The sequence below is a fragment of the Suncus etruscus genome, chromosome 1 (assembly GCF_024139225.1).
Source record: "Suncus etruscus isolate mSunEtr1 chromosome 1, mSunEtr1.pri.cur, whole genome shotgun sequence".
NCBI lineage: Eukaryota > Metazoa > Chordata > Mammalia > Eulipotyphla > Soricidae > Suncus > Suncus etruscus.
The window spans coordinates 8441707-8460628 of NC_064848.1; positions in this window are offsets into that span (position 1 = coordinate 8441707).

Here is an 18922-nt window from a genome sequence, read left to right on the forward strand (position 1 = left end):
GCAAAGAGCACTTCCTTATCTTTCCTATGTGTCTGAGGAGCTTACAGAAACTGCTGTACTAGATCTTTTAATAAGGATGTCGCGGGGGTAGAGTGGTGGCACAAGTGATAGGGCCTTTGCCTTGCATGCACTAACCTAGGACGGACCGTGGTTCGATCCCCTGGCATCCCATATGGTCTCCCAAGGCAGGAGTGATTTTTGAGCACATAGCCAGGAGTAACCCCTGAGCATCAGCGGGTGTGGACCAAAAGCAAAATAAATAAATAAATAAATAAAAGGATGTCATATCATTTATTTAGCTAAACTCCTGGTATTTTATGGAGCAAATAGCTCCAGTATCCCTTGGAGCTATTTGTTGTTTCCTCATTTTGCAAATGTACATGTGACATTAAGTCCCAGGAGTAACATTAGTGAATAAGAAGACTTAAGCAGGTCTGGAGAGATAGCATGGAGCTGGGACGTTTGTCTTGCATGCAGAAGGACGATGGTTCAAATCTCGGCACCCCATATGGTCCCCTGAGCCTGCCAGGAGCGATTTCTGAGCCTAGTAGAGCCAGGAATAACCCCTGAGCACTGCCAGTGTGAGCCCCCTCCCCCCAAAAAAGAGATAAGTAGACTTTCCTCTCTCCTTTCCTTCTCTCCTCCCTTCTTTCCTTCCTTTCTCCCATCTTTTTCCTTTCTTTCTTTCCTTCTTTCCTCCTCTTTTTCTTTCTCTCTTTCTCTTTCTCTTTCTATTTCTTTTTCTTTCTTTCTTTCTTTCTTTCTCTTTAGTTTCTTTCATTCTTCTTTAATTCTTTCTTTCTGTCCTTCCTTCCTTTCTGCCTTCTTTCAATCCTTCCCTTTCCTTTACTTCTCCTCCTCACTCCCTTCCTCTTTCCTTTCTATCTTTCTTTCCCTTCCCTCCCACTTCTTTCCATTTCTCCCTCACTTCTCCCTCCATCTTTCCTCTTTTCTTCACTCCACCTCCCTCCTTTTTTTCTCACTTTCCTATTTTCCTCCCTCCCTTCCTTCCTTTCCCTTCCTTTATTCCTTCTTTTCTCCCTCTCCCTCCCTCCTACTCTTTCTCTTTCCTACCCTCCTACTCTCCCTTCTTCTTTACCTTCCTTCTTACTCCTAGTTCTGTGTTTAGGACTTGCTCCTAAAGGTGCTGAGAGAACTATGTGGTGCTAGGGATAGACTTGGCATCTAAAACAGCTTTTCTGCTCATTGAGCCATCTCTATGGCCCTCCTTACTATAATTTTAACTTGGGTTTGTCTTGCTATGAATGAGGTTGAACATGTTTTCAAAGAGTCATTTGTATGTTTTTTTCTGTGAGCTGTCTTTCTGTACATTTGCCCATTTTCTCTTAGGTCCTTGGCATTTTTCCTCATTGACTTTGAGATGATCCTTCTGTTGTAAAGAAAGTAACCTTTTTCTTCACCCCTCACTGATTAAGGACTTTATTGTTGATGTTGGTATTTTGTTTCTTAGCATGCTGGGTGCTGAGGGGAAAGAAACTTGCTATAGGGGAAAGCAGTGGGTGTGTTCCAGGTTTGAGAGGAGGGGAGGTAAGAAAACGAAGGTTCCTCTCTCTTATAACAGGTGGGAATGAGGTGTGGCAGGCCTGGGATCTAAAAAACAAGAGATGGGGCTGAGGCTGCTAGTTCAGTATGTCTAGGAATGTGCTACAAGGCCTGGGAAAGAATGAAGAGGTTGACCAGCTAGAGAACTAGATTCCTAAGCCTGGACACTGAGTGCTGGGGAATTCTTAAGCCTTACGCTCACTCTTGGTCTTTGTTGTGGTGATAATCACAAGACCAACCTGCTGTCCAGAGCTGCTAATATCTCCCCGCCATTAGAGTTCCTTTTCTGAGTTGTCTCCTTATCTCTCTCGCACACCCAGCCACTATTATCCCTGCCTTTAACCCTTATGGCAGGGACCAGACAAATAGGGACCTGTGACCTGGTACCCATCAGAGCTCTTCAAACCAGCCATTCCCAAGCTGCTTGCATGCCTGGCCTGCCAGTCCACAAACAATGCAGCAGCAGCTATGACCCGCACCTCCCCATCTCCTTTCTGCCTCCTAACCAACATAGGGGTTTATGCTTGGGGTGGGATGTCTCCCTTTTCTTGTGGGAAATGGAAGTCCTTTTGCCAATGACGTTAGCCTCTCCTGTGTCATGTAAGCATTGGCTTAAAATTAAAATCCTTGGTGGCTGGAAAGATTTTTCAATGGGCTGAGCATATAGAAGCTCAGGTTGGATTTTTTTTTTTTTTTTTTTTTGGTTTTGGGCCACACCCGGTGATGCTCAGGGGTTAATCCTGGCTATGCGCTCAAAAGTCGCTCCTGGCTTGGGGGACCATATGGGATGCTGGAGATCGAACTGTGGTCCGTCCTAGGCTAGCACTGGCAAGGCAGACATCTTACCTCTAGCGCCACCACGCTGGCCCCATCAAGTTGGATTTCTGAGCACAGACAGCCCAGGGATAATTCCTGATCATTCACACACACACACACACACACACACACACACACACACACACACACACACACACACACACACACCCCACAAGCACACAAAATAAAATAAAAGTCTTGGGACCAGGAAGTAGATAAGATCATTGAGGTTCATGATTCATGGGGCTGGAGCCATAGTGCTTTGGCCTTGCATGTTTGCCTTGCACTTGGCCAACACAGGACTGATGGTGGTTCAAATCCCAGAATTCCATATGATCCCCCGAGCCTGCCAGGAGCGACTTCTGAGTGCAGAGCCAGGAGTAATTCACTTGAGCGCCACCAGGTATGACCCATAAACCCCCCCCCAAAAATCATTGAGGCTCAATCCCTGGCACTGAAGATAATAATAATAAATCTAAAATTCTATGGGTACAATTGAATCAACAGGGAAACAAGTGAAGTATGAGTTATTGAAGTCCAGTTGAGTTAGAACTGTTATTGTGTGAGTGGGTAAATAAGTAAACTCTACCAACAGGTTTCCTAAAGAAGGTAACCTGGAGCCAAGGAAGTATGGCTGACTTCCCAGGGGGATATGTATGTGGGCTGGGGAGGGAATGGTGATTGGCACTGGGAGCTGGAGAGAATTGTGCTCTGAAGTCTGTAAGTTGCCATGGAGGAGCAAGGAGGGGCCATAATTTGAGAAATGGAGAGTATCATAGGAAGGCCTTATGTTTTGTTGTTTGGGGGTGCTCAGGAGCTACGTCTGGTGGTCCCAAGAGTCAGATAGGTGCCAGAAACTGAACTCAGATCAGCCACAGACAAGGCCATCATCCTCCCCACTGTGCTGTCTCCCTGGAGAGCCCTTCTGAACCCAGTTTTTAACTCCCAGTTGACTTTATGTTACCTCCCTCTGGAATGGGGTAGGGCAGGAGGCTGCTTATGAAACACCTGGACACAGGGTCCAGCCCTACATTAGGTTCAATCCTGATCATGGTAGGACAACATTCCCTTACCCCTTCTCTACCTTTTTATGTGCTATTTTTTTCATTTTTTGTTTATTTGGGGGCTACACCTGGCTATGCTCAGTGTTAACTTCTGGCTCTGGGCTTAGGAATCGTTCCTGGCAGTTCTCAGAGACCATATGCAGTACCAGAGATTAGCTTGGCCATATTCAGGCTAAGCGTCTTCCCCACCATCCTATCTCTTCCGCCCATCTCTATCTTCCTGATATCACATCAGTACAATTCCACCTCCTGTCTTTGGTTCTCCGACTTGCTATTTTTATCAGACCCTGCACCTTGAACTCTTCTCTGTCCCTGCCTGTTACAACAGGACTTCCCCTTCTGTCTCATGAGCTGCCCTGAAAACCCTATTATTCTGCCTGACCGGGAACCTCCATTCTCTTCATCAGAACTCCCTGCAGCCATTGCTCTCACCAGATTCTGACCTGCAATTTGAGAATAGAATTCTCGGGGCCAGGATGGACTCAGCAGTAGAGTACATGCCTCAGCTAGATTTCTCCTCTATACCTCAAAAAACTTGAAAAAACCCCAGGTCCCAACATGAGAATAGTGGGTGACAGTGGGTTGACCAACAATAGTAGCAGAGGACTGTGTTGGAGTTGGAGGCCATTTTCCCATTCTAGGGCCTCACATCCCACCATTTCTTCTCAGGGCGAAGAAGTTCTAGCTCTAAGCCTGAAGGCTCCATCCTGGTGTGTGGGGAAGTATCAGGGTCAGTAAATCCCCAGGTCACACCCCTGGGCATGTCTGAGGGTGCCTCTTTATGGGTTAGCTAGAGAATCTTTTACCTTTGTTTTGTTTTGGGGTGACAGGGGCATATCCAGCAGTGCTCAGGGTTTACTTCCTGGCTGTGAGTCCAGCAGCATTCGGGAGATCATTTATTGTACCTGGGACCAAACCTGGGAACCTGGCTATACTGTCTCTCCAACTTCACCATTTAAAAAAAATAAAATATTGGGACTGAAGCGATAGCACAGCAGTAGGGCATTTGCTTAGCATGCGGCTGACCAGAGTATACCTGGTCCCTAGCATCCCATATGATCCCCCAAGCCAGGAGTGATTTCTGAGTGCATAGCCAGGAATAACCCCTGAGCGTCACTGGGTGTGGCCCAAAACCAAAAAATAAATAAATAAAATAAAATAAATATTGACTTTTGGGGACAGAGAGGTGGCACTAGAGGTAAGGCGTCTGCCTTGCAAGTGCTAGCCTAGGACGGAACACAGTTCGATCCCTTAGCATCCCATATGATCCCCTCAAGCCAGGGATGATTTCTGAGCATATAGCCAGGAGTATGTGTGGCCCCAAAACAAACAAACAAAAATATATTGACTTTTTTTGTTGTGATTGGTTGGGTTTTGGTTGGTTTGACTTTTGAAACGTACTTGGTAGTTCTCAGGGCTTATTTCTGGCTCTGCCCTCTGGGATCAAATGATCAGGTGATCAAATGGGGTTCCAGGAATTGAACTAGATTGGCTATGTGCAAAGCAAGCACCCTGCCACTGTACTATCACTCCAGCCTCAAGCATATTTTAACACTGGAAGGTGAAATTGGTGGAGATAAGTCCTTTTCCTCGCATGCTCTCACCTCCTACCTGTCACCTCCAAACTGGGCTGACTGCTGCTGCAAGTGGTTGGCATTTATAGTGCCAGTTCTACATCCCAACCCACTCCAGATTAAATTAATGTGTGATGATACCCCAGAGACTCTGCCCCCCACCCCCATCTCGCCAGCTGGGTTGTGGTTGGCACTAAGGCCTTCTGGAAAGAGGAAGAACGGGAGCAGCCAGTGGGACTGGAAGTTGTGGCTGGGGGAGGAAACGAAAAGGAAGTGAAGTGACACCACTGGCCAGGTGTCATGGGCAGTGAGTCTTTAAAGGGAAGAAAGAAACAGGAGACAGCCAAGTCCTCTGGGCCCTCAGAAAGGCTGCTGTGTCCCACCCTGTTTGCCTGCAGAGAGCCCTCGGTTGCCCCAGGAGTTTGGGGTGGGGGGTGTTTGTTGCATTTCTGTGAATTTCTATAAAGCTTTGAAATCACTTCCAAGTCAGGGTGCCCGGTTTCTGCCTTCTCTGATAGCCTTCAGTGGCCCCCAGGCAGGAAACAAGTGTTTCCCCCAGATCAGGCCTCCGGAGGCAGCTCTGCTGGTGGTTTTTGCACAGGCGGAGGAGGTGAGGTCTGGGCTTTGAGAAAGGCGCCAGGGTAGAAGCTGCCATTTCTAAACCACTGCACTTCCGTAGTTTACTTCTTGGATGTTTTGGGTACATCAGGTCTCTAGACCCTGGCTGATTGATGGTGAGAAAACATTGCAAGTGAAAAAAAAAAAAGAGAGAGAAAGAAAATTGTGGGCAGGAAGATGAAACAGTTGTCGCAACCGCAGCCAGGGTAGAGATGGGAGGGAGGGAGGAGCCCTTCCCACCAGCCCCCCAATACACTTTCACTTTTTTAGGTCTTCCAGGGACACTTTTGTGTCCCATTGATGCTCAATACCACAAGGTTCTCTCTTATTGAGACTATTATAGGACTGTTACTCCTAGGTTAATGTGCTGTCTCTGGGTTTATCTTCTAAAAGGCAAATGTACCCTTTGCTGTGCTCACATGTGCTTTGGCTTCTGCTAATTTGCATTACATGGGAAAAACCAGACTGGGCCAGCAGGAAGGACAAGCAGTCTGGTCTCCCACCGACCCTCATCTTGTAGTATCAGTGGATCAGAAAGAAGATCCCTTGTCCTCGGGATGTCCTGGGCAGCCATCAGGATCTCCCACATGCTCCAGTCACTACACGTCGGCGTTAGCTTATTTTTTTCTGGGCATGAAGGCATATGCCAGGGTGCGGAGAGTGGGGGACTATGTAGTGCTGGTGATGGGACGTAGGCTTCCAAAACTTGTGCTCAACCTATTAAACCATCTCCTTGACCCAAAGTAGGAACCTTTTTAGGCTCCAAATAGACTCAAGACCTTAGCCCCCTTGTGAAGGCTGTGGAAGCAGCCACAGGGGCAATGGGTGAGAATTCAGTGGACAGTGAAGAAGACTGAGAGCTCCCCTCCGTAACCCATTTTCAGGGGAGAAAGAGAAGATTCAGGGGGATATTTAGATCAGCCTTGGGCATCACCTATAGGGTCAATTGTCTACTGGGAGCCTCCCCACCTGTCCAGGTTGCTGATGGGTGGTGGGGTTTTCTGCAGGCCATATCTGGGCCTGTCTGGACCCTCTGTCCTCTCTGACAGTGTCCCTAAAACCCTCTAGTCTCTTGGGAGGGTTGGAGCTCTTGACATCTGCTGCTCTTAGCCATTTCCCTCTCCTTTAGGGTGTGTTTGGGTAATAATTAGGTGAAATGGCTTACCTGCTACAGTTCCCTTTCCTTCGTCCTGAGGGTGAACTCGGGGTTAATGATTGCCAGGGAAAGCAATGCCTGAATGCAACTCACCTGCCAAGAGAGGAACAAGGTCACTCTGAACTTGTAGCTTGCAGAAGGGACATCCAGGAGCTCTAGCACCCCCCTCTCTGCTACCCATTATGCATCCTGCCTTCATCCCTTTTTCTGAAGTCAGTGCCCTTCGCCCTGCCTGCCCACTGCCAGCTCACTTCCCCATTCTGCGTACTTAAAACTCTAAGGCTTCAGACTGGAGAAAGTAGTGCAGGGAAGGCATTTGCCTTGCACGTGCCCAATCTGGATTTGATCCCCCAGGACTGCATATGGTCCCCCAACTCCCACCAGGAATGATCCCTTAGTACAGAAATGGGGTAACCTGTAGCCATTGCCAGGCATGACCTAAAACATTACTCAAAAGAAAAAAAAAATCCAAAATCTGATGCTCCTGAGCTGTGGACAAGTGCATGCTTTGCATGGGGGAGGAAAGGCCTATGTTCCATCTTTGGTACCACGAGATTCCCAAATCATGCCAGGAATGACCCCAAACATAGAGCTATAAGGCAGATGTTTCTGAGCGCCTGTATGTGTGAAGTGCTGTGCTTGGTTCTTAGTGAGCACTGTGGAATTTTTGCCTCAAGAAGGGAGCCTATTCTCCCAGAACCCACACAGCTTCCAGGGCAACCCCTGAGCTGGGGACAGAGGAAAAGGAGCGTCAAGAATCTAAAGAAAGTGGAAATTGAGCAGAAACGAAAGGGCAAGTGGAATTTTCCAGGCTGGCAGGAATGAAGGTGACCAGAGAGGTCAACGTGTCCCCTGTCCAGCGTGTAATATGGGTTGAAAGAGACTCTGTTGACAGCCAAGATGGTCAAGAAATCTGTGTCACATTCTGGGATGGGAGGCAAGTGGCCCCTTGGAGATGACCATCTCCTTCCTTCCTGCTCAGTTTCTATTTTTATATTAAGTTTATTCCCTTCCCTTCATTGCTTCAACAACTCAGGTTGTCCATATGGCCATGTAGAAACATGGTGCTCTCTTGTTTCAAGTTGTGGTCTGTTCAGGCTGTGGCGCTCACACACACTTGGAAGGAGTACTATTGATTGAGTGAGTTGTGGCAGTGGTGCTTGGAGATGGTCACACCCACATGCCAGAGAGTGCAGTATAGTCAGACATTACTGGTGGCATCAGCAGTGCAGACAGTTGGGCTGTCAGGATCATGCAAGGTACCTGTGGCACAACAGAGACTTAAACTCATGACCACATGCTTGCAAGTTGCTCGAAGCCACTGAGCTGTTCCTCCAGCCCTCTCCTGCTCTGTATTAACACTAATATGTGTCCTCGGACAGAAGGGTTGTGAGGGTTGGAGGCAGTTTGGATTCTCACACTTTAGTGAGAACCTGAGCACTGAGCAAATGGGACTGAATGCGAACATCTTTTCTGACTCCCCCACTCCACTTCTTTCCCCTTAGGCACCCGCTTTCCCATCCTCAGGCCCCTGCATTTCTATGCCCTGAGCATCTCATCTGCCAAGTGAATTTTAGAACTTATAACAGTGAATTATCACTGCCTGGGCCATGCCTAAAAATTCCCCTGGGCATTTGATTGGCAGCCTATCCCCAGGCTGAGCCTAAGGGTAAGTGTTCTGCAAGCAAGCCCAGGGGGACCTTGCCTGGTAGAATGTGGTTGCAGCAAGCCTGGGCTTATTCAGATCTATGGGTGGGTTGGGGGCTTCTTTCTAGAGAGGTTCCCTGGGGTTTTGTATCTCCCCCTAACTTGACTTCACTCCCAAATACAACAGACTCTTCCCATTAACCCTGCACAGGCCTGTGTGAACTCTTAAGGGTTCCCATCTGCACCCATGCCAGCAGCCCCACTGGCCTTTCTGCTGTGGTCTGCGTTGGATCTCTGGCTTATCTAATGCAGTCTCTCATCACAGTAGTAGTCGGCCTTCTAACCCTGGCATCCTAACAACCTTCTACCATCCTGACAGCACCTTTCCCAAACTGTCAGGAGTAATCTGCTTCCTGCACTCACCCCAACCCCAACCCCAACTCCCGCCAGAGCCCGCCCTGGTAGGGATTTCACCCACCCTCCCTGTGCAGGATCCCCTGCAAAGAAACAAACCAACCAAGTCATAAAATCTACTAGTGAAAAATTTTAATTAAAGTTTATTTAATTTTCTTTTTTTTGGGGGGGGGGGTCACACCCGGCGGTGCTCAGGGGTTACTCCTGGCTGTCTGCTCAGAAATAGCTCCTGGCAGGCACGGGGGGACCATATGGGACACCGGGATTTGAACCAACCACCTTTGGTTCTGGATCTGCTGCTTGCAAGGCAAACGCCGCTGTGCTATCTCTCCGGGCCCATAAGTTTATTTAGAGTAGTGTCTTGGAGTGGGGGTGAGGGGACACATTCAGCTGTGCTCAGGGCATACTCCGGGCTCTCTGCTCAGGAATTACTCCTTTAAGGCTCAAGGGATCATACGAGATACTGGAATCAGCTGCATGCAAGGCAAGTGCCTTACCCCCTGTACTAGATAGCCCATTAAAGCAGTATCTTACAGTTAAAGTTCTTTAGAGAGTATCATTATGCTGTGTGTGTGTGTGTGTGTGTGTGTGTGTGTGTCTGTTTTAGTTTTACTGCATCAGGTATGAAACCCAGGATTTACGCATGCATAACATATACCTTGCTACTGGGCTTCATCCCTCATCTCTACAATGTTTTTTTTTTTTTTTTTTTGGTTCTGTTTTGTTTATAAGGAAATGTTCTAGAAAAAAAATTTTCTGACTCTCCCCTTGCTAAGGAATGTTGAGAGAGTTATCTGTACTAAATCTTTGAATATTTTCCGCTGACAAAGTTTTTTGGCTTTCTCTCTTCCTTTTTTTTCTTTTTCTTTTTAAATAGGTCTTTATTAGTAAAGAGCCACAGTTTCTGTTTCTAAAGCATTTTCGATATGTCTTTAAGTTCTTTTGTCATATTCAGCTGGAGATTCTAATATTTTTTTTCCAGTCAGTATTGTTGTTCTACATCAGGAAAGTCTATGAGTAGAGTAAAAGTGATTCTTGAAGTAAAGTTTTGCTTTCATTTTGCTATGAAAAAAACTTAAAAAGTATTTATGATTTAGTTCACATTTTAGGGGTTGTGGTACATTATCATGGTCTTCCTTCAAAACCATATACAGTGCTTTGGGACTGGAGAGATAGCATGGAGGTAAGGCATTTGCCTTTCATGTAGAAGGTCATTGGTTCGAATTCCGGCATCCCATATGGTCCTCTGAGCCTGCCAGGAGCATTTTCTGAGCATGGAGCCAGGAGTAACCCCTGAGCACTGCTGGGTGTGACCCCGCCCCCCCAAAAAAAAACATATACAGTGCATATGTAGGTATCTCCAAAATAAGGACTAAAAAAAATCTCATATGAGCCAGTGCCATCACTTCTTGGCATCTATTCCCAAAACAAAGAAATATTTGTTTGAAAAGATATATACTTACCTATGTTCATCACAGCATTTAGTACAGTAATCAAGATATGGAAACAACACAAATGCCCAGGTACAGATGGATTAAACAGGAAGTTGTGTTCTATGGGGGCCAGAGTGATAGCACAGCAGTAAGGCCTTTGCCTTGCACGGGGCTGACCCAGGACGGACCTGGATTTGATCCCAAACATCCCATATGGTCCCCCAAACTAAGAGCAATTTCTGAGTACAAAGGCTTGAGTAACCCCTGTGCATCAATGGGTGTGGCCCCTAAACAAAACAAAACAAGTTGTACATACAATGAAATACTAAGCAGTTCTAAAAATAAACAAAATTATGCAATTTTTTATGACATGTATAGAGGATATCATGCTGATTGAAGTCAGTCCAAAGAAAAGGGATAGATACAGAATAATTATAGGTGGTTCTTGGGTGGCCAGAGATATAGCACAGCGGCGTTTGCCTTGCAAGCAGCCGATCCAAGACTTAAGATGGTTGGTTCGAATCCCGGCGTCCCATATGGTACCCCATGCCTGCCAGGAGCTATTTCTGAGCAGATAGCCAGGAGTAACCCCTGAGCACCGCAGGGTGTGGCCCAAAAACCCAAAAAAATAAATAAATTATAGGTGGTTCTTAAAGACACAATGCAAGGTAATAGCAAAGGACCAAAGGCAACATAAATGGGACAGATGATCCACACAACTAATATTGAGAGGGTTGGGGTGGGGATTAGAGACCTTGGGGGAAGAAAGGTGGGTACACTGAGGAGAGGTGTGATGTTGGAATTATATGCATGAGAAGCCATCATTAACAGTATTATAAACCATGTGCTGGAGTGATAACATAGTAGGTAGGAAGCTTGCCTTGCATACAGCCGACCTGGGTTCAATCTCCAGCACCCCAGATAGTATCCCAAGTCTGCCAAGAGGACATAATAGGAGTGGGGTTGTCCAGAAGCTTCCAGATGACCTCATAATTTTGTTGTAGGAGTTTAGTGAGAAATCTGAGTCTGGAGCACAGACCTGGCAGGATGAGATTTGCAAGGCTCTTCTGGGCACCCTCTGTAATCTGGTCCAGGACTCCCAGGATGGTCTGCCTCCATCTCGTATCTGCAGGGACAGCACAGGCCTGGTGTGCCCTCATGGTGCTGGGCACTCCCAACACTCCACTACCAAGAGATGGATAGGCGAAGCCCCCATAGGCCTTTGGCTTGGGAGAAAGATTGATAGCCAAGTGCATGAGCTGTTAGACTGAACGAGCCTAGGTCCTGGTCCTGGGTCACTAGGAGGAAGGAAGCCTCAGGTAGGTACAAGCTCTTCATAGGGGTACATGAGGAAATAGCAATACTTACAACCCCTACATACACTCTCGCCACTCATTCTCCAAGTCTGACCTAAGATCAGAGGACTCTCTCATTTATTTCCTTTCCCCTTTTTATTATTTACTAGTTTATTTTGGGTTTTATTTGGGGGGCACACCCAGTAGTGCTCAGGGCTTACTTCTAGATCTACACTCAGGTACACTCCTGACAGTGCTCAGGAGACCATAAGGGATATCAGGGATTGAACCTGAGTCAGATGGGTCAGCTGCATGCAAGGCAAGTAGTCCCCTACTCATTATACTATCATTCCAGCATTCATTTCTTTCATTTCAGTAGCATTTTTATGGAAGCAACAAAAAAATTCCACATTGTTATTGTGGGCGAAGTCTAGATTTGCATCCAGATAAAGAGTAAAGCAAATCCCCAGCACAAATCTCTGCTCACAGCTGCATAGTATTCTATTGTGTGTATGTAGCACAGTTTTTTGTTTGTTTGTTTGTTTGTTTGTTTTAGCTACTCATCTGTTGTCAGGCATCTGGGTTGTTTCTAGATTCTGGCTATTGAAATAGAGCTGCATGTAGAGGACATTTATGTATTTATGTATTGTGGGGCTTTTTTGTATGTTCCTAGGGTATATCCCTAGGAGTGGTAAGCTGGATCATATGGGAGTTCAATTTCTGTTTTGTTTTTGGGGGGGAGGGTCACGCCCGAAAGTAATCAGGGGTTACTACTGGCTATAGAGCTCAGAAATCACCCCTGGCAGGTAAAGGGGACTATATGGCATGCCGGGATTTGAACCACCGTCCTTCTGCATGAAAGGCAAACGCCTTACCTCCATGCTATCTCTCCAGCCCCAATCTCCAGTTTTTTGATGAATCTCCATATTGTTTTTCCATAAAGGCTGGACTAGATGGCATTCCCACCAGCAGTGAATGAGAGTTCATTCCTCCCCACATCCATGCCAGCACTGATTATTCTTATTCTTTGTGATGTGTTTCTGTGGCATGAGATGGTACCTCATTGTTGCTTTGATTTGCATCTCACTGATCATTAAGGATGGGGAGCATTATTTCATGTGCCTTTGGCTATCTGTATTTCTTCTTTGAGGAAGTGTCTGTTTATTTCTTCTCCCCATCATTTTATGGGGTTAGAAGGTTTTTTTTTCTTGTTAAGTTCTGTCAGTTCCTTATATATCTTAGATATTAGCCCCTTATCTGATGGGTATTGGGTAAATAGTTTCTCCCATTCCATGGGTGTCCTTTGCATCATAGTCACTGTTTCCTTTGAGGTGCAGAAGCTTTTCAGTTTAACATAGTCCCATTTGTTTATCTCTGCTTCCACTTGTTTGGACAGTGATGATTCCTCTTGGAAGATGCCTTTACTCACAATGTCATGGAGTGTTTTACCTATGTGTTCTTCTGTATACCTATGGTCCTGGGTCTGATATCAAGGTCTTTTATGCAGCTGTCAGGAAAAATAAAGTCATGAATTTTTCCTATATATGGATGGACATGGAAACTATTATGTGAGTAAAATGAGTCTACTATGTGAGTAAAATAATGTCACTCATCTGTGGGATTTAAGAAAAATAAAAGACAGTGTGGTAATAATACCCAGAGACAATAAGACGAGGGCTGGAAGGACCAGCTCATGATATGAAGCTTACCACAAAGATTGGTGAGTGCAAGTTAGAGAAATAATTACACCAACAACTATCATGATAATGGTAGTGAATGAGAGAAATCAAATGCCTAAATAGACAGGCTGAGGGTGGAGGAGAAAGGAGATGGGGCATTGGTGGTGGGAAGGTTGCACCAGTAAAGGAGGATGTACTTTTTTTTAATGACTGAAACCCAACTACAAACATGTTTCTAATTATGGTGCTTATATATTAATAATAATTTTTTATTTATTAAAAAAATCTCTGCTCAGGGGCCGGGAAGGTGGCGCTAAAGGTAAGGTGTCTGCCTTGCAAGCGCTAGCGTAGGACGGACCGCGGTTCGAATCCCCGGTGTCCCATATGGTCCCCCCAAGCCAGGGGCAATTTCTGAGCGCATAGCCAGGAGTAATCCCTGAGCGTCAAACGGGTGTGGCCGAAAAACCAAAAAAAAAAAAATCTCTGCTCACCAGAAAGTATGGCTGGGAATGCTTTGGAATATCCTTCTAGCTGCTGTCTGTCAAAAATACAAGTAGTTCAATGTAACACCACTTTATATAAATGGTGGTGCAAGATTTATGCTGTCGTATAACCTGCATTTTTCATTTCATATTGTATCATGATATTCTTTTTTGGGGGACGGGGACCACACCCCTCAGTGCTTAGGGGTTGCTCGTGACTCTATGCTCCAAAGTTACTCCTAGCAGGCTTGGCGAACCATATGGCTGCTGGAGATCAAACCCGGGTTGGCCACATGTAAGGCAAACTTCTTAACCGCTGTGTTATTACTCCTGCTCTGTGTCATGATATTCTTCTTGCCAATCACTGCAAATTTCTAAATAACTATGTTAATAGTCACTCTAGGATAGAGCATGGATAGAGCATGGGTTACCCAGTGAGCTCTCTATTGCTCACAAATCTCCATCCTGTCATTGCAATATGCTGAGGAGTATGATTCGGCCTTTTTCAGTTGTGCTTTAGCTGTCTGGTGGTAAATATCTGGAATAGCTGGGATCATTGTAACAAAGGAAAGGTTCAGTTCTCTCCCTGAGCCCTAAGCCAAGCAGAGGGGTCACCATGGCAACCCCTCCCACATGGAGGGCCCAATAGCCACAGCGCCAGCATAGGGGAAAGTCTGTGAAAAACGTTTGAGAAAGACAAGAACCTCAAATTGTCATGATGGGTTGGAGGGAGAGTACAGCAGGTGAGGCACTTGTTTTGCACACAGCAACCCAGGTTCAATCCTCATCACTCCATATGGTCCCTTGAGTCCCACCAGAAGTGATCCCTGAGTGCAGAGCCAGGAGTACCTCTGAACATCACTGGTGTGGCCCAAAAACAAACAAAAAAGTTTGAGTGGGATCCTGAGTGGGGTGTTCTTCCCTGCCCCCAGCACATGCACATGCTGAGCTCCCCGTTCCCAGCACACACATACAACTCTGCTCTTCACTCTCCAATAAGACACTGGCTCTACCATGCTAAGGCACCCCAAGAAAGATCTGTTGTCTCTGCAGAGGCCTTTGCTCTCACTATTTCATCTACCCACCATGTCTAACCCAGACCCCAGCACACAATCTTTCATACCCCAAATATACTAACAGACCCTCCCCTGCGTCCCTCAATCATATTGTTAATTTGTCCCAAGACTTCCATCCCCACCTCCCTCCAATCCATCCTGTCTCTGAATTGTGCTTTATTCTCCAGAGAGATCCCCAACCCAAGGTTCAGTGTGTTCCCAGCTTTTAATTTGGCTAAAGCAGCATGCCATACATATGGGTGGAAAGGTGAATGGATAGATGGATGGTGGTGGTAGGGTAGATGAATTAATGGATGCATGCATGGTGATGGCAGGGTAGATAGAAGGAGAGATGGAGGAATGGTTAAATGAATGAGTAGATGGTGGCTGGATGATGGATAAATGAATAGATGAATGGTTGTATGGATAGATGGATAAATGTTTGAATGAGTAGGTGGTGAGTGGATGGATGTGTGGATGGGTGGATGGATGGATGGATGGATGGACCACAAATAGACGACTGGTTTCTGAGTACAGTTAACAAACTTTTCTGGAGTATCTCTTATAAAAACAAGGTCGGGTCTGGTCCTTAAAAAATCTAAGTTGCGGGGCCGGGTAGGTGGCGCTGGAGGTAAGGTGTCTGCCTTGCAAGTGTTAGCCAAGGAAGGACCGCGGTTCGATCCCCCGGCATCCCATATGGTCCCCTCAAGCCAGGGGCGATTTCTGAGCACATAGCCAGGAGTAACCCCTGAGCGTCAAACGGGTGTGGCCCAAAAACCAAAAACCAAAAAAAAAAAATCTAAGTTGTGGCTATTATATTGCCTGCACCTGCAAAGAACCAGAGAATTAGCTCAGCCAAACTTGTTCCAAACAGGTCTGTTTGCTACAGACCAGGCTGTGTGACTTTATTCACCTTCCCAAAGCAGGAGAATGGCACAACACCAGCAAATTCTGTGAGCAGGAACAGGTGAAGCTACATTCTCTGGGTGCCCAGTTGTGGGTGGAGAGACCTAACCCTGGAGCCTGGATCTAGGGCCCAACACATGACTCAGCAGGACAGAAGGTCACCTGTCATGGACAGAAGGAAGGTTGGGCAAAAAAAAAAAATCCCTTCCTAGTGAGAGGTTACTATAGTGAGAGGTTTTCATGCAGAGCGCCCTGGTTTGAATCCCCAGCATCATATATGGCCCCAAGAATTGCCTGGGTGGTCACTCTGGAGCATAGAACCAGGAATAGTTCCTGCACAGAGCTATATGTGTCCCCACCCCCTTTCAAATAAACAGAACACGTTCCTCCCAATATTCCTTGCTGTGAACAGAAAGCACCCTGAACCAGACAGAGAATATTCCAAAAAGTTAAGGGTATCTGTATAAGCGAACACTGGAGCTTGAGACTTAATATGACCAAGTTAGGATTTTCTCTGCTATCCCCAGGCTCTAACTATTCCACACTAAATGCCCTAATGTTCTCACTTTTGTTATCCAGCAAATAAGGGTCTTAATACTGACCTAGCCAAGGTTGTGATAAGCTGAGATGAGATCATGGATCTGGGCATAGTTGTGAACTACAAAACACTTAATAATTAATACCAGTAATACTGGTGGCTAGAGTGACGGTGCTCTTGCTATAAATAACAGTACATTCAAGAGCCCAGAAATATGTCAGCGGTAGCCACAATAAGGTAAATCATAGGATGGGGCTCTGAACCTGTGGGCCAGGGAAGATTTATCTGGAGGGTCATAAAGTCATAAGTAAGGTTGTACATGCCTGCTGTGTGTGTGTGTGTGTGTGTGTGTGTGTGTGTGTGTGTGTGTGTTTACAGGTACCCAGCAGCTGCTGAGTTTCAGAGAGTGAAAGGTTCTGACCAGATTTATGGATGATCAAAAGTAAAGCCACCCCATGAAGCACCTTCATGTCCACCTCTGCACCCCTCCAGAAGCTCGCCACCACCAGTGACTGTCAGAGCTGGAAACCAGCAGATTTTAGGAGTTATTCTGCCAGTGAGACTGATGGTGCCCCTCTGCAGAAACCTATCCCTTCCAAGCCTGGGAATAGGCCCCACTGGCTAGGAGAGATGGGGGCAATGTGCTTGGGGACCAACAGCTTTTGGGGGCTGGACCCTACCCTTTCCTCCAACAGCCCTGCAGGCCCTGGGTGTGGGCCGCACTCATCTCCTGGCACACAGGCTCTTGGGACTTGGGATGGTCGGTTTTCAGCAAGGGGTTATCAGCTGGTGACAGGGCCAGGGGGCCTGCTGCCCCACCCCTCTTTGCTCTCTGGGATCCCCCCACTCCAGCCTGACACCCTTTCTGTATACTTTCTGCTTCCTTCTCAGCAGAGCACACTGAAGGCTCCCTTTTTTCTGTGCCTTCTGAGATTTCTGTCCTACTCTCCTGCCCTGAGCACTCCTAGGTGTAGTGAGGGTGGCATCACAGCCCTAGAGGTAAGGTGGGTCTGGAGTAATTCTGGGGTCTTTACAGTGTGGGATGGAACCAGGACTTCACACATGAACAGAATACTCATGGGGTTTCCCAAACTGCATGTGTTTGGGAGATACACCATGGGTCAGTTCTAGTTGGGTAGGAAGAGGCCATCTCTATTTCCCTATAATCAGGACCAATGACCTGTGACATTTATACTCTTTTCCAAACTTTTCAGACCTTGATGTCAGTAAGCATGGGTGCAAGAGATAATACAGGAGGTGGGGCATTTGCCTTGCACATGACTTACCCACTTCAGTCCTCGCCAGGAATAGTGATTCCTGAGAACAGAACCAGGAGTAAGCCCTGAGTGAGGCCAGGCATGGCACCAACAAACAAAAAAAACTTTTATATTATCCCCCAGTACGTGCGTATTACTTTACATAATGTAATAAATAAATAAAAATTTGCCAGTTTCTTAAACGTTTTCTACTTGCAATTCCTTCTTGCAGGAGATATTTTAGACTGGTATATAGCTACATTAGTTATACTGAAGTTGGAGATATAGTACAGTGGATAAGATGCCCGTCTTGCATGCGACTGAAATCTCCAGCAGCCTGTAGAGTCTTCTGAGCACTTCAGGAGTGATCCCTGACGCAGATCCAGGGGTAAACCCTGAGCAAGTGGATATGCCCCCCCCCCCCAAAAAAAAAAAAAACCCACAGGACAATTATACAAATCAAGCACTTTTGGATAACAACTCATAAAGAAATTTACTTTAAAATAACCTCCACATTCAGTTATGTGACCCCTAATTTGTTGCAACTCACAGTTTAAGAAACTAGGTTCAGGGCCAGAGAGATAGCATGGAGGTAAGGCATTTGCCTTGCCTGCAGAAGGTTGGTGGTTCGAATCCCGGCACCCCATATGGTCCCCTGAGCTTACCAGGAGTGATTCCTGAGCACAGAGCCAGGCAGGAGTAACTCCTGAGTGCTGCCGGCCGGGTGTGACCGAAAAACCAAAAAAAAGAAAAAGAAACTAGTCTCGGGGCCGGAGAGATAGCATAGAAGTAGGGCATTTGCCTTGTTGGGGCCGGGCGGTGGCGCTGGAGGTAAGGTGCCTGCCTTACCTGCGCTAGCCTAGGAGACGGACCGCGGTTCGATCCCCCGGCGTCCCATATGGTCCCCCAAGCCAGGAGCGACTTCTGAGCGCATAGCCAGGAGTAACCCCTGAGCGTTACCGGGTGTGGCCCAAAAACCAAAAAAAAAAAAAAAAAAAAAAAAAAAAAGAAGTAGGGCATTTGCCTTGCATGCAGAAGGATGGTGGTTCGAATCCTGGCATCCCCTTTGGTCCCCCGAGCCTGCCAGGAGTGATTTCTGAGCATAGAGCCAGGAGTAACCTCTGAGTGCTACCAGGGGTGGCCCAAAAACAAACAAACAGACAAAAAAAGAAACTAAGCTCAGTAGGGAAAATAGCTTAAAGGGCTGAAGCACATGCTTTGCATGGGGGGAGACCTGCTTTTGATCCGTGACACTTCATGGTCTCCCGAGTACTGCCAGGAGTGACTCCTGAACAACTTTCTGGGAGTAGTCCTGCAAAAGTAGAAAAAATGAAAAAGGCAGAATCCAGGTTTTATGCAATACACTGAGAACTTGTTCTGTCCGTTCCCACAAGAGCTGTTTTAAGATTCTAGTCACGCTCCACTA